At 39.1% G+C, this 15,923-nt stretch overlaps 1 pseudogene; it reads left to right on the forward strand.

The window, feature by feature from the left end:
• The first annotated feature begins 9,971 nt into the window (after positions 1 to 9,971).
• LOC149498274 (uncharacterized) lies at positions 9,972 to 15,397 on the forward strand (annotated as a pseudogene).
• Positions 15,398 to 15,923: the final 526 nt, after the last annotated feature.

The raw sequence follows: 15,923 nt of genomic DNA on the forward strand, positions 1-15,923 counted from the left end.
TGCGACCTTAATTTTTTTTTCTTTTCAAGGAAAAGATTAAGGGAAAAAACCCCATGTTGGACTCCATTTTCAGTTTGCCTTTTTAGGATAAAAGCACTAGCCTCGAACCATTAGGTTTGGGGACTAGGTTTTTAGCTTCTTTTAATTTGAATTAACGGTTTGGGTTATAATTGAGAAATCAAATACCAATGTTTTGCATGAATATCAGTTTAAGATACTAATAATGCATGACAATATCAGGAACATAGTGCATTAAAAGTAATAAAGAATAAAGTATGGAATTCAGAGGGGAGCCTGACTCTAGCCTCGTTTATCGAGGATTCTAGGTCGTGCGGCACATTTCCCTAAATCCTCACTGGTTAGTTTGGTCGAGGGCCCGCTACTTATGCAGAAATCCGTAGGTATGCCTTCATACCTCATTTGTATGAGGATCAGGGTGCACGAAGTTCTACCATCGATTAGGATGGTAGGGTTTTGAAGGTGCCACTCAGAGAGTGGGCTTAAAGGGTTTGCCGAGTGGAACGAGCTTAGTTTGAAGACTGGTTTTATCAGTGTTACCAGATGGACCGGGCTTTGTGTGCCGAATGGACCGGGCTTAAAGCATACAAAGTGCCGGATGGATCGGGCTTAATTATTTATAAGGTGCCAGACGGACTAGGCTTAATTAATAAAGTTTTGAGTTTGAGTGATTATACCCTTATGCTTGTGACGCGACTGAATCGGAGCTCCACGATTATAACGACCAAAGAGGTCGAGTCTTCCTAGAAATAAAACGAGGGTAGGGCACGAGGACCCAAATTATAGTCTTATATCATAATACTGTTAATTAATGGACTATTAATTAATTCTTGAATTCATTAATAATAAATTAACTAACTAATAGCTTTGTTCTAAGGAAGACCAAAGTGTGACTGAAAGTCGAAAGAATCGATTTTTGAGTACCAAGTCGGGCCTTAAACTCAACTAAGGAAGAAGAGTAAGGTCGGATTATATTGCCTTAGAGTCGTTAAAGGGGGAATGAGAGTCGTTGAAGCTTGAGAAGTGTTCAATCAAGTGACAAGAGGTGCTTGAAAATGAGAGGGGACTATGCCTTTTATAGGCCAAAGGGGTGCTGAGCCAGGGGCACGGCCATACCGAAGTCCCCTTTTTCGGTACCGAAGTGCATCTTTTTGGTACCGATTAGGGCTTTTGGTGCACCTCACGTCGGCAATGAGATGGGGGTGATCAGCACCGATCGGGGCAAATTACTGCCCTACCCTGCCCCTGCCCTTTGTATTAAGGTTTTCGGGCTTTTGAAGGTTCATTCCAAGCCCAAATGACGTCCTATCGAGATGATTCTCATGCCATTGGAATTGTAACAGAATTTCCTAGAGCCCGATGCTAAAATCATGGTCAATAGCTTGCCCCCTACAAAAGATCAAAGTCGATCAACCCTGATCTTTCAAACTCTAATTTCAGCACTTTCGAATGGAATTTTGGTCTGAGAACCATACCTGGTGGGTCATGGCGATGTCTAGAACATCCTGTGATAATTTTGCCTAATTTTAAGAATATTTATCCTGAGCCGGTCTAGTTTGATTAATTTTTTGAGCCCTTTCTATAATCATCTGTCAGATTAGAAGGTTTGGGAATTTGTTACGGACATTTTGACTATATCTGTTCATTATTCCAAGTCTAGATGAGCCCCAAATGGTCAAACTTTTTGGGCAAGGGTGAGCTTCGTCCTCCCCTTTTCTTATAAATATGGGAAGGGTGGTGGTAGTGGCTAATTTGCTCGATACACCCTCCTTCTCTCTTTGTCTTCATTTCCCTTTTCCTCTCCCCAAATTCTTTTAACATGGGTTCTCAAGTGCGTTCATCCTCATACTCTTCGTCTAGCGATTTTAAGCAGAGCGTGAATGCATCCTACCTCTTAGCGTCAACCAGGCAAGTTAAGCAGGAATGCCTATCATCTCCACTGAGGCTGGAGACTAGTCATCGGGCAGCTGTCCCAGAGGTGTCGAACCTGTTGTTCGAGGACATGCTATGGGTGAGATATGTCACTTGGCATGGCATAGCCTCCTATATCCTGATAGACGACGTCCTTGACCACTGGTCGGTTTATCCTCAGGGCGTGCCTGTATATATATATATATATATATATATATATATATATATATATATATATATATATATATATATATATATATATATACTTACTTTGGAGTTTTGTTTACTGCACAACCTCCTCCAGGTTGGTGCGAGGGGACGACATTCCTAGTGGGTTAGCTTCATGGGGAGCTGTCTGAGGCCCTCACATGTGAGAACTTCCTAGAGGACCAGGTCAGGACACTACAGGATGATCTTAGATGCCGTTGAGGTCCTAGGTCCCTGCTTTCGTATGTTTTTATTTCTTTTAGCATAGGCCAACGATTTGGGCTTTAGTAGTCTAGGGACTAACTTAAAAGCAGTTTTTGGGCTAATGTTGGCCTAGTGGCGGCACCGTCTTTTGTAAAATCTTGGCTCTTACATTTATGACAATATTGGATCTTTATTCTTGCAAATTTGTTTTTCTTAATTTATTTATCTGCATTGGGTGCTTGAACCATGATTGCACAATTTGGGCACTGATAGCCCTTTTTTGAATCGTGATTGCACTGACTGTCTAATTCTTAACTTGAATTGAATCTACACTGAATTGCATTAGAGATTGCAATGATTTCCTATTCATACTAACTGCCTGACTTGAACAATTGCACTGATTGCCTGATTCGAAAATTGCATTCACTGCTTGATTTGAGTGGTTGATTTGAAAATTGAACTGAATGCCTGTTTTATGTCGATTTGTGTTGGACTTGCACTGATTGTGTTGGAAGTTGCACTAACTGCCTGTTTTTGATTGCATGAACATTGGATTGACCTCCTGTTTTTGATTACTTGGACGTTGCACTAACTGCCTGTTTACACTAATTGCACTGATTTTACTGATCTTGGCAATGATTGCCATGTTTTACCCGTTTGCCTGTTTGCCTCGAATTTGCACTGAATTGCCTGTTTCTCTTTTGTAGTTGAATTGGATGCCTGTTTATGAGTTTTGTACTAAATTGTGTCGGTTCCAGTGATTTGGCACTAATTGCCCTATTTCTCTTGTTATTTCCATCCTGAAAGTCATGGTTAGTTGAATAGAATATTCGTACATGATGTATGAATGTGACACCTGATTGTTTGGCTTAACTTTTGAGAGAGTGCTTTCAGAGAATCCAGGCCTAGTCTGCCAAAATTGATAACTTTTGAAAGTTATACCAGCTTTTGTGTAAAAAGAAATTAATTCTACAGTCTGAAAATGTTGGCTTCTGGGTAAGATAATCAATTTTTTTGAGAAAAAATGTGCTTCCACCGCTTGGAAACAGTTTTGGAAAAAAAATTTCAAAAAATAGGCAATCAGTATCGAGGTGCCTAGGGGATGCACCAGTTTCCCCAAAAATGGTATTGTTTTTGTTCCAACCGTTTGACAAAATCGCTATCGAAGGAGAGCTCATCGATGTTGATCCTGGGCAGATCGGTACCAGCATGTTCCTAGAGGCAGGTAGTTGGAGCCCATAAATACCTCATTTATGGCCTCAAAACAGTGTCATTTTGCGTCTCAGAGCCTGACTTTTTCTGATTTTTCAAGCACTCTGCCTAAAAATGGAGCCATTCATCAATTATGGCATGCAAAAATGGACCAAGAGGTTGGAAAAAGTAGAGAAAATTAATTTAAGCCAGTACGACATAGCTTTTTTGATAACTCTAAGAGGCTTGCCCATTGACTAGGCTTTTCTAGATGCATGCTTGCACCTATGGGATCTACAAGCTCATTTGTTTCGGTTTGACACACATTACGAGGAGATGTGTCCGACATATGAGGACTTTGCAGCATTATTGGGCAGTGATTTTGAGAGGGCTCTAGTGGCTACACCAACCAGGGTTAGGTTCTTTAAGAGCTTCATGAGGATATTGGGCCTATATGAGGAGGAGGCTAGGGGATTGGTGGTAGAAGACCGAGTTGGTCTATTTGGGCTTATTGAGCTGTATCTAGATCCACTCGATTTTGTGGACTTAGAGCGTCAACGATTCAAGACCCGAGCTCTAGTCTTTTGCTTAGTGAGCACCTATTACTGACTGGTTCAATTTGTTCGGGTGACCTAAGGGTGCCTGACTTGGTCCTCCAGATGGAGCGAGGAGCCGGGATAGCTAGCATGGCTTTGGCGGAGACTCTTCTGAGCCTCGGCCGAGCTTACAGAGTGGATGGGTTCTTGTCAGCTAGCCCGATCCTACTTTAGATAAGCATTTTTTAACCAATTTATTTTGGGCTTTAATTAAGGTGCTTTCTGTAGAAAGGCTTAGGGCTTAGGTTCTGTATAACCATATTATCTAGGAAATTGCATGTAAATGCCTGTTTGATTTTGATGGTGGGGTGTCAAAATCTGGTTATGCTTGCTTTTAAGGAAAGCCTTTAGTGTTTAAGTTAGGATATGATCAAATTGGTGTGGCAAGAGAAGTTGTACATATGAATGCCTATTTCATCTTTGTGTTTTTGGTGTAATGTTTGGTCTTGCAGGTCTGGTTAAGAGATCATCAGAGGGTGGTAGAGCCACCACGACGTCGTCCTTATGAGCCGTCACAGTACCGGTCCAGATGAGTCGTGGTGAGACTTGGGTCAAAGGATGAGTGGCTACAGTGGTTGTTAGTGTTGAGGCCAGATTAGATCTTGTGGAGGTTTGACTGGTATGAGATCAAGAGGTTTCTAGTTCGATCGATTGGGTTTCAGATGGCTTATCTTCTTGGCATGGATAGCATCACATTTTATCCTGGTTCTAAGCTGATGAGACAGATGGTGCATGTTCAGGGGTTGGCAGCAGCTAGAGCTCTTTTTTGAGACATACTGATTTCTCCTAGGGTTACTGTAGCCATACTGGGCATTTGGTCGAGAGGGGCTCATGTGGTAGAGGCTGGAGCTTTGGGCGCAAAAGCACTGCTTATGAAGCTTGGTGGGCGGCTGAGCATGATGACTTGGAGAGAGAGAATAGAGTGACTCTGACTTGGGAGATTGACACAGACTCCAGGCGACTACTGAGATAATCCTAGACTCTAACAGAAAGGCTATCCCAGAGGATTATGATGTCTCTAGGGATATACATCCAAGGCGACGTAGATGGCTTGCGTAGTTCTTCAGTGCATGCCGACCTTATCATGATGGGGTAGAATTTTTGTTCTTTTGACTTTGGCTCAGCATGTATTTTTTTAAGGGCTCTGAGATAGGACACTGACTCATGATGCATAGAGGATTCAGTTTACATTTTTGGATTTTTGACACTTTGGATAGTGGACACATGCAGGTAGCTGACACAGATAGATGACAGAGATATATGCCTAGATGATAGGGCTTTTGTGATTTTCTTTTTACATAACTTGTACTGATTTCGCATATATGAATAAAGAAATCATGTTGACACTTTTGGAAAGGAAAATATAGTCTTATCCTTCATGAGATTGCTACTTTTGAGCCTTAACTTTTGCCTAAGTTGCCCTTAGGAGTTTTCAACATAGCAGGCTGTGCTAATTTTTACCTAACCCACCCTTTTTGGTTCTTGACTTAGCGGGCTGACACTAATTTTGCTTAAGTCGCCTACCCTTGCAGGTTTTCAACTTAGCCTCTTTTTGTTTTTGCCTGAACCGCCCTTTGCGGGTTTTTAGTTCAGCTTCTGATTGATTTTTTTTTCTTCTTCTTCTTCTTTTTTTAGCTGGCATAGAAAATATGGAATTCTCATGAGAAAAGGGGCAAAATGTATTATTATTATTATTATGACCACACCCACAGACTGGCCTACCTACGTATCTCATACTTTTGAACATATTTTCGGGGGTCAGGTCGCCGTAGTTTGGTTTTACAGTGACATAAAAAGGGCAATGTTCCGGTGCTAATGCCTGAATGCATGCACAAAAAGTATAGTTTGAGTTGATCCAAGTTACATGGATTGGTGAACTTATTGCCATTGATATTTGATAGGATGACACCGCTTTTGGAAAGAATTTTCTTAGTATGTAGTAGGGCTATGCAAAAACTGAATCGACCCAAAAACCCAAATAATCCAAACCAACACAACTGAAAATATAGGGTTATAATTGATTTTTTAGGTCGGGTTAGACAATTTGAGGGATGTATATCCCTTATTTGGGTCGGGTGGGTCGGTTAAATACCTTGTTTAACCTGACCCTGACCCGAAAAAATGAAAATATTAATTTTTTTAATTTCTTCACATGACTCACTCTCCTTTCTTTCTTCTTTTGCTTGTAAAATTAAAAATTCCAAATCAAAATTAACTTTTTCTTGAAGATGACATGTATTTTTTTTTAACAACAAAAAATATAATTTTTAAATTTTCGTATTTTTTATTTCTATTATATTTGTTAAATACTTAATTAGAACATTTTAATTTGCTATGGTCTGGTTATGATTTGAAGATGGAAAATTATAGTTTGTGTGAATGTGATTATTATGCTTTGATTGTGTTATGATTTTTTCATTATGAATGTTTGATGTTAATTATGGTTTGATTATTTGAGTAACAATTATTTTTTTAGATAACTTTTTTAATTGTGTAGGATCGAAATAAAAATTTTGATTGTGCAAGACCCATTTTTAAAAAAGTTTTCAACCCATAAAAAAAAGTTTAAATGAAAATCAGGTTAAACAGGCCTCGAATAACTCGGCCCGATTTTTATAGGGATTATTTGGGTGGGGCCCGAACTTTTAAAGGGATCTGATTGGTGTAGCCATTCCCTCTCATTTTAGGTTTTGGGTATTTCGGGTCAGCTCGGATTTTGACCCGAACCACCTGTTGCTCACCCCTAGTATCTAAGGGCCTACCTAGTTTGGCCTGAATTTACCTTGAAGATCTTGCATAGGGGCTTTGATTTTCCTTGAGCACAAGACAATCTTCTTCAAGTTTCTGATCCTAAATTCTTTTGTTGAAGTGCCAAGCTATTCTGTGTTGGTAGCTCTAAATTTGATTAAGAGCCTTTGGCCTTTTCTCATCAATAGCATTTAACTGGTTGTGATAACTCCAAGCCCATTCTGCTTTGGCAATTGGCTTTCTCTCATGATCCTGGCTAATCGGATTTGGACTTCAATGGGGAGGACTCCTTCCATCCCATATACTAATGAGTAAGGTGTCGCCCCAGTTGGCATTCTGATGGGGGTTCTATATCCCCATAAGGCGAAAGGAAAATGCTTATGCCAATTTCTATGGTTGCGACTAATTTTCTAGAGGATGTTCCTGATGGACTTGTCGGCTGCTTCGACTACTCCATTTGTCTACGGTCGGTATGGTGAAGACTGGTGGTGCTGAATCTTGTACTTCGTCATTAGAACGGAGACCTCTTTCTAAAACTGAGACCTATTATTTGTTATGACCTTAAAAGGAATTTCGTATCTGCATATGATGTTTGTTTAGATGAACTAAGCCACTTTTCTAGAATTCAAAACATAATAGGAGGTAGCTTCAACCCACTTGGTGAAGTAGTCAATGGCCACCAAGATATACTTATGCTGGTCAGATGATTTGGAGGTGATTTAGCCAATCATGTTAATTCCCTAGGTTGCGAAGGGCCATGGTGTAGTAATTGGGTGAAGTTATTGGGAGCATCTTCTAGATTTTAGCATAAATCTGGCATTTGTGACATTTCTGAACAAACTTTGCCCAGTCTGATCCATGGTGAGCCAATAATAACCCTGATTGGTGATCTTGTGGGCAAGAGCCATTCTGTTTATGTGGGGGCCTTCGTCTTTGCTGTGCACCCATTCCATTATTCGTTGAGCTTCTTCTTCAATTACGCACTTGAGGTGTGGCTAGTTCCATGTTCGCTTATAAAAAATACCATCCTTAAAGAGATAGCCTTCTGATAACTCTCGGAGAGTCCTTTGTTAGATTTAGAGGCACCTGCAGGGTATTCTTCCTTTTCTAACCAAGTCTGAATATCCCAGAACCAAGGTTTGCCATCGGTAAGCTGGAGATCGTAGCAATAGGTTGGCTGGTGATGAATCTGAATATTCAAAGGCTTGATAACCATGTTAGGGCTGGCATCAACCATGGAGGTAAGAGTAGCCAGTCCATCGGCAAATTGATTCTTGGGCCAAGGCATGAAATGAAATGACAATTCTTCGAACTGCTGAGCCAACTGATCGAGGCATTGAAGGTAGGGAACTAAGCATTGCTCTTTAATCTTCCATTTCTTCAATGTTTGAGAGACTATCAAGATGGAGTCCCCATAAACTATTAGGCACTTGATCTGAATACTCAAGGCTGCTTCAAGTCCGGCGATACATGCTTCATACTCTGCTTCATTATTAGTGACCTGAAATGCCAACTTAATGTCGAAGGACAATCGCTCCCCGTCTGGAGTTACTATAACCATATTAGTGCTGCAACCCTAATAGTTAGCAGCTCGATCGAAGTACATCTTCCATTGGTTTGCTTGGATCGGGAAGATATCTTCATTCGAAAATCTTATGTTTTCTATTTTGGCATCCCCGGGGGACGTGACTAAGTTATCTGCTATCACGCTGCCTTTGATAGCCTTCTTTGCAACAAATCTCAAATCAAATACTGCAAAGAGAGTGGCCCACTTTGCCATCTTGATGTCCAAAATCGGCCTCTCCATAAGATATTTCAAGGGGCTCTGGTCAGTAATGACATGAGTGGTGTAGGAGCAAAGATAATGCTGGAGCTTGGTGCACACCCATGCCAGAGCTAAGCATAGTTGTTTGATCTTACTATAATTTTGTTGTCAGCATGCGCTTACTCAAGTAGTAAATGACATTTTCCTTATGAGAGTTCTTGCACTAACATCGCCCCTATGACTTTGTCAGTGACTGATAGATAGACAAGGAGTGGCTTTTCGAGCCTTGGAGGTTGAAGAACCGAGGATTGAGTAAATATGCTTTGATCTGTTTAATGGCTTTCTGACACTAGTCATCCCAAGTCTTTGGGCATCTTTTTTTTAACTTCTTAAAGATCAGTCCATAGGTGTTTGCTAACTGTGAGACGAACCAGCTGATGTATTGAAGGCGGCCTAAGAACCTTCGAATCTCCTTTTCTGTCTTAAGGGGCTACATCTCTAGGATGGCTTTAAACTTGGATGGATCGATCTCAATCCCTCTCCTAAAGACCATGTAGCCTAGGAATATACTAGACGGAGCTCCGAAGAGACATTTAGCAAGGTTAACTTTCAAGTTGTACTGGCGGAGTCTGGAGAAGAACTATTCTAAGGGCAATTAAATGGATTGGCCCATCCCTGGTGTGAACAATCATGTCGTCGACATATACTTCTATGTTCTTGTACTTTAAGTAATGCAACATCGCGGTGGCCATCCTCTGATAAGTGGCACCGGCATTCTTCAGCCCAAATGGCATCATTCTATAATAAAAGTTACCCCATTCGGTGATGAACGAAGTCTTCGACGTATCTGGTGGATTGACTGGTATCTGATTATACCCTGCATATCTGTGACTGAAATCACACTAGACCCTACCATTCTGTCAATGAGCAGGTCAATTTGGGGCATTGGAAAGTCATCTTTAGGACATGCCTTTTTCAAATCCTGGTAATCGATGCAAATTCTGATCTTGCCATCTTTCTTAAGAACCGGCACTATATTTGCTAGCCATGTCGGGTTGTCTATAGCTTCAATAAAGTTGTTCTCCAATAGCTTAGCTGTTTCTTCTTTAATCCTTAGGGAAATCTCCGGTTTCTGCATTCGGAGCTTCTGCTTTACTGGCTTGATGTGATCATATATAGGGATCTTGTGAAAAACAATGTCAGGGTTTATACTGGTCATGTCACTGGCTGTCCCTGTGAAACAATCTGAATACTATTTTTCCAGCAATCTCATTTAGGTTAGAGAGAGGGTAACAAGAAAACTGAAAATTTTCATTAGTGATAGAAGTGCCATGGTCGATTGTGAGCCCCTCCCTAGCGCCATGAGAAAGATCCAAACAACAGAGTCGATCCAGACGGGCCCATTGGTCGGTTCATCATGGAAACTAGGAGGAAATCCTTATGGTTCCCTTGGTTTGATTTAGATCGATTATGCTCAGTTTAGCGCTTATGTGATGTCGGGTTGGCTCTTTGGAGCGCTTTGACAAGTGTGTGATGTGAAAGAGTCGTCACCTTAATTTATTTTTGTTTTTAGGGAAAGATTAAGGAAAAAATCCTATGTTGGACTCCATTTTCAGTTTACCTTTTAGGATAAAAGCACTAGCCTCGAATAATTGGATTCAAGGACTAAGTTTTCAACTTTTCTCGAACTGAATCAACGGTTTGGATCATAATTGAAAAATCAAAATATTGTTTTGGTTTGAATGTTAGTTTATCAATGCATGAGCATACTAATAATGCATGGCAATTATGGACAAAGCATTAAAAGCATAATTATTGAAAAGGTGAGTAATTCGGAGGGGAGCACAATGCTAGCCTCGTTTATCGAGGATTATAGGTCGTGCAACACATTTTCCTAAACCCCGACCCGTCAGTTTGGTCGGCGGCCGGCTACCAAGGCTGAAATCCGTAGGTATAGTGGCACCCTCAAAACCCTAACATCCTAATCGATGGTAGAACTTCATGTGCCCTGATCCTCATACAAACGAGGTACGAAGGCATACCTACGGATTTCAACCCATTATAAAAAAAGCGCGTAATTGCGATCGATTTTTGCGACCGAAATTGCGACCGATTTGCGACCTATGGACAAACAGTCGCTAACTGTAGCGCTAAGAATTCCCGCGAGTTTGTTTTTTAGTTTGCGACCACTGGACTATGGATTTGCGACCGATTTTGCGATCGATTTGCGACTACCTTTCAATCCGTCGCAACGTTGCGCGCTTCAAAAAGAGGAATAAGTTCTGAGACCGATTGGCGACAGAATTGCGACCGATTATATGCAACCGAAACTTTTAGTCGCAAAACGGTCGCAATTTTATTGCGAAGTAAAATGACGTCGCAGAGTTAAAATTTGCGACCGATTTGTCGGTCGCAAAATTTAGGGCTTTAAACGCCAGAGGCCCTCCTTCTTCTTTCTTCTTCTTTCTTTCTTCTCCTCCTCCTCTCCTCTCCTCCGTTCGCAGCGTCGCTCCAGCTCTTCCTGACGCCGCTCCAGCCCGCCTGACGCCGCCAGCTTCGCTCCGTTGGAACTCTGGTCACTCCATTGCTGTTTGGAAACAATTTCATGTAAGTTTTGGTTTGCGATTATTTTTTCGATTTTTTTTTTTTTGCGATTTTATTTGTTTTTATTATAATAAATTATGGTTGGTTTTGTATAGTTGCGATTAGGAATATTTAGGTACTGTTATTATTATTATTAATTATTATTATTATTATTATTATTATTATTATTATTATTATTATTATTATTATTATTATTATTATTGTTGTTGTTGTTGTTGTTACTGCTGCTGTTGTTATTATTATTATTATTATTATTATTATTATTATTATTATTATTATTATTATTATTATTATTATTGTTACTGTTGTTGTTATTATTATTATTATTATTATCATTATTATTATTATTATTATTGTTATTGTTATTATTATTATGATTATTATTGTTATTGTTATTTTAGTAAAAAATATTTTATTTCTTTGTAGGCGTACTCGAAAACGGTAAATAAAACTCTAATCATGACATAATATATATAATCCACATTTTTCATATATTTCTCATGTAATATTAGGTACATGAGAATTTCAACTGAAAGGTCATAAAATCAATTCAATTCACAACATAATCACATAATTAATACTAATTAACTCAAAAGAGTCAAATTAAGTCAAAGGTTTAAGGTAACTTTGACTTAATCTTAAGTCTTAAGGCCCATTTAATTCAATATTACACAAAAACTATAAAGTACCAAATTTGGGAAAAAAGAATGTAGATTGCATTAATCTTAAATCAGTGCTCCAAATTACACAATTAGGTCGTAATAGGCTCCTTTCTTTTAGGCTTTGAGCTATTACCTTCTAAAAACACAAAAACTCAAAATCACGATAAGGATATTTTAGTAAAAAAAAAAAACTAGTCCAAATATAAGTTATAACTTTGCCACATGATACATGATACAGAATAGCAATAATAGATTGAAGCCAATTGTTATGATACATGTAATTAAAATTACTCTTTTTTTATAATTATGAAATAATGCATTTTATTTTTGTTATTATTGTTGTTCTTATTCTTAAATTTTTTTTTTTTAATGAATGATGCGTTTGGGTTGGAGGCCTAATAGTGGCCATTCTGCCTTTGGAGAATGTTGGTATGATATAGAAGTGTTTATTGAAGTGTCTTTATATTTGAGATTTGATTGTGTTGTGCCGAAGTGCTGCCGAATTTTTTTCCAAAAAAATCAATATCAAAAAAATCAATATGTGGAATAGTACAGTTACCTTTATTAGCTAGGGTAAAGGTAATAAATGAACTTAGTGAATAAATGAACTTAGTGAATTAATGAACTTAGTGATTTTACATTTATATATAGTTACCCTTATTATAGAAATAACCTTAGTAAGTTAGAAGTGTAAATTGAACATTACATTTGTGGCATGTTTTAAGGATGGTTTAGACTAATGTAATTACATATAACTTGCCCTTTATAAACATAGTGTTAATTAGGTAAAAAAAAAAGCGACCTAATCGAGATTGGATGTACTGGAGGTTCGAGGTCAATAGGATATTAAGACAAGAGTTCCTGCAAGGATTGGAGGCGTTTATACAGTTTGCAGTTGGTAATCCCAGTTGTATGGATGGTAATAAGTTGAGGTGTCCATGTAATCACAAGAAAGGTGTCCATGTAATTACAAGAAGTGTCAAAATAGAGCCTTCTTAGACATCGATACAGTGAAACTTCATTTGTGCAAAAATGGGTTCGTGGAAAATTATTACGAATGGATACATCATGGTGAACCTTGAGTTGCCAGTGGGTCAGGCATCTCCATTCCAGTAAGTTTAGAAGGTCAGCCTTATCAATTTCTGTATGGTAATCAATGCAATGATATGGTAATCGATGCGAGTAGAGTAGAATGTCATTGGGATGATATTGAGGAATCGCCAAATGTAGCAGCACAACAATTGTTTGACATGTTAAGTGCAGCTAACAGTGAACTGTGGCCTAGATGCAAGAATCATTCAGTTCTATCCGTTGTGGCACGATTACTACACATGAAATCAGAGCACCATTTTTCAAAAAGGTGTTACGATGACTTTGTGCAGTTAGCAAAGGAAATGTTGCCTGAAGGCCATTCAATGGTTGATAATTTTTATCGGACAAAAAAATTGGTTCAAGGATTGGGACTATCCGTAGAAAAGATTGACTGCTGTCATAATAATTTTATGATATTCTGGGGTGTTGACTCGGAATTCAGAGACTGCAAGTTTTGTAATCTTCCAAGATATCAACGGCGGGGTCAAGGGACTGGTAGAGTACAAAGAGAGAAGGCTTTCAAGAAGATGTATTATTTCCCTCTTGTTCCTCGCCTTCAAAGGTTATATGCATCTAAGGCGACAGCTGAACACATGACATGGCATGCTTTGCATGAATATAAGGATGGTATAATGACTCATCCGTCAGACTCTGAAGCGTGGAAACATTTTGATAACATTCATCCTGTGTTTGCTGTTGATATGAGAAACGTTAGATTGGGGCTTTGTACTAATGAGTTTCAGCCGTTTGGCCAATCAGGACAACAATATTCATCATGGCCAGTCATTGTCACACCATATAATCTACCATCGTCAATGTGTATGAAAGATGAATATATGTTTTTGTGTGTTATTGTTCCTGGCCTTACTAATCCGAAACATAAAATTGATGTGTTTCTGCAGCCTTTGATTGCCGAACTTAATTATTTATGGGAATATGGGGTTGAAACATTCGATATTTCGACCAATCAGAATTTCATAATGTGAGCTGCTTTGCTTTGGACCATCAGTGATTTTCCAGCATTTGGAATGTTATCTAGGTGGAGTACGATAGGCAAATTGGCTTGTCCTCATTGCATGGAAAACACTAATGCATTTACACTAAAGAATGGAGGTAAACAATGTTGGTTTGATTGTCATCGCAAATTCTTACTAGAATCTCACCCTTGGAGGAGAAATCGACAATGCTTTAGAAAGAACACAACTATTGTTGAACCCCCTCCGCCTGTGAAGTCTGGAGCTGAAATATTACAAGAAATTGAAGATCTGGGGCTTATGAAAGTTACAGAGTTAGGTGCAGATGAGGCAAATGCAAGAATTGGCAGGAATAGCGGGTGGAAAAAGCGAAGCATCTTCTGGGATTTGCCATACTGGAGTTCACTTCTTATCCGTCATAACCTTGATGTGATGCACATAGAAAAAAATGTTTTTGAAAATCTGTTCAACACTGTCATGAACATTGAAGGGAAAACAAAGGATAATGCAAAAGCGAGAGCAAACATGAAGGAAATTTGCCGTCGACCAGAACTAGAGCAATCTGTACTTACTGGTAAGTTTCCAAAGGCATGTTATTGTTTAGATAAACCCCAAAGGCAATTAATGTGCGAATGGGTACGATCATTAAGGTTTCCAGATGGATACTGTTCAAATATGGGTAGATGTGTGGACATGAGGAATTATAGATTATTTGGCATGAAAAGCCATGACTGTCATGTTTTCATGCAAAGATTGATCCCTGTGGCATTCCGGGAATTATTACCAGGAAAAATTTGGGAAGCAATGACAGAATTGAGTCTCTTTTTCAAGGAATTGACGATGACTGTTATCCGATGCGATGATATGGACCAGTTAGCGCGAGAAATCCCAGTAGTGATGTGCAAATTGGAGCAAATTTTTCCACCCGGCTTCTTTGATTCTATGGAACATCTGCCGGTTCATTTGCCCTATGAATGTCGTGTACCAGGACCGATACAATATCGATGGATGTATCCATTTGAGAGGTGAATCACTAACATCCCATTCTAATCATTACATCATTTATTTGAACTCATACTTACATATTGGCATTGTACAATGACAGACACCTGCAGAAAATTAAAAAGAATGTGCGCAATAAGGCAAAGGTCGAGGGATCAATTTGCAATGCATATTTGGTGGAAGAAGCTTTCACCTTCTGTTCACACTACTTTGAACAACATGTTTTCACCAAGCATCGGAGAGTGCCACATAACGATGACGGAGGAGATCGAATACAATCTGAGTTTGAAGGAAATCTAACAATTTTCACCTATCCTGGGCGTTTGGTAAATAAAAAAAAAAAGACGATTGACTGATGCAGAGATACGAGCGGCTCAAACCTATATTTTATTGAATTGCGAAGAGATTACACCATTTGTATAGTAAGTATACATATTGTAGACAGTCTAAACCCGGTCTGGGGCGTAGTTAAATCATATTTATGCTAATTCTGTTTGTTCATAAACAGGAAATATATTAATCTTTTGCGGCTTCAAAATCCCAATTTGACTGATACTGCAGTTGATGCAAAACTGGACTCCGAATTTGCAGAATGGTTCAAATATTATGTAAGTTACTTTCAATGTACACAACATGGAATGTACATTTATTAAATCTCACTCCTGTCATTACTATTTCCCATAGGCTCGAAGCTCGAGAATCAATATTGGTAATAGATTCATTACGGATCTAGCAAAGGGACCTCTACCGGTTGCTAATGCCTACTCTGGCTACTTTGTAAATGGTTACAAGTTTCACACTGAGGGTTATGGGAGAAGCAGAAAGACAATGAACAGCGGTGTTTGCATAAAGGGATCCAACTATAGTGACGTGTCAAACGATTTTTATTTGAAATTGGTTGAGGTTTTGGAGTTAGAATATCCAGGCCTACCAATGAAGCGCACAGTCT

Source organism: Jatropha curcas, chromosome 2, assembly GCF_041381405.1.
Source record: "Jatropha curcas cultivar XTBG-Jc1 chromosome 2, XTBG_Jcur_1.0, whole genome shotgun sequence".
Classification (NCBI taxonomy): domain Eukaryota; kingdom Viridiplantae; phylum Streptophyta; class Magnoliopsida; order Malpighiales; family Euphorbiaceae; genus Jatropha; species Jatropha curcas.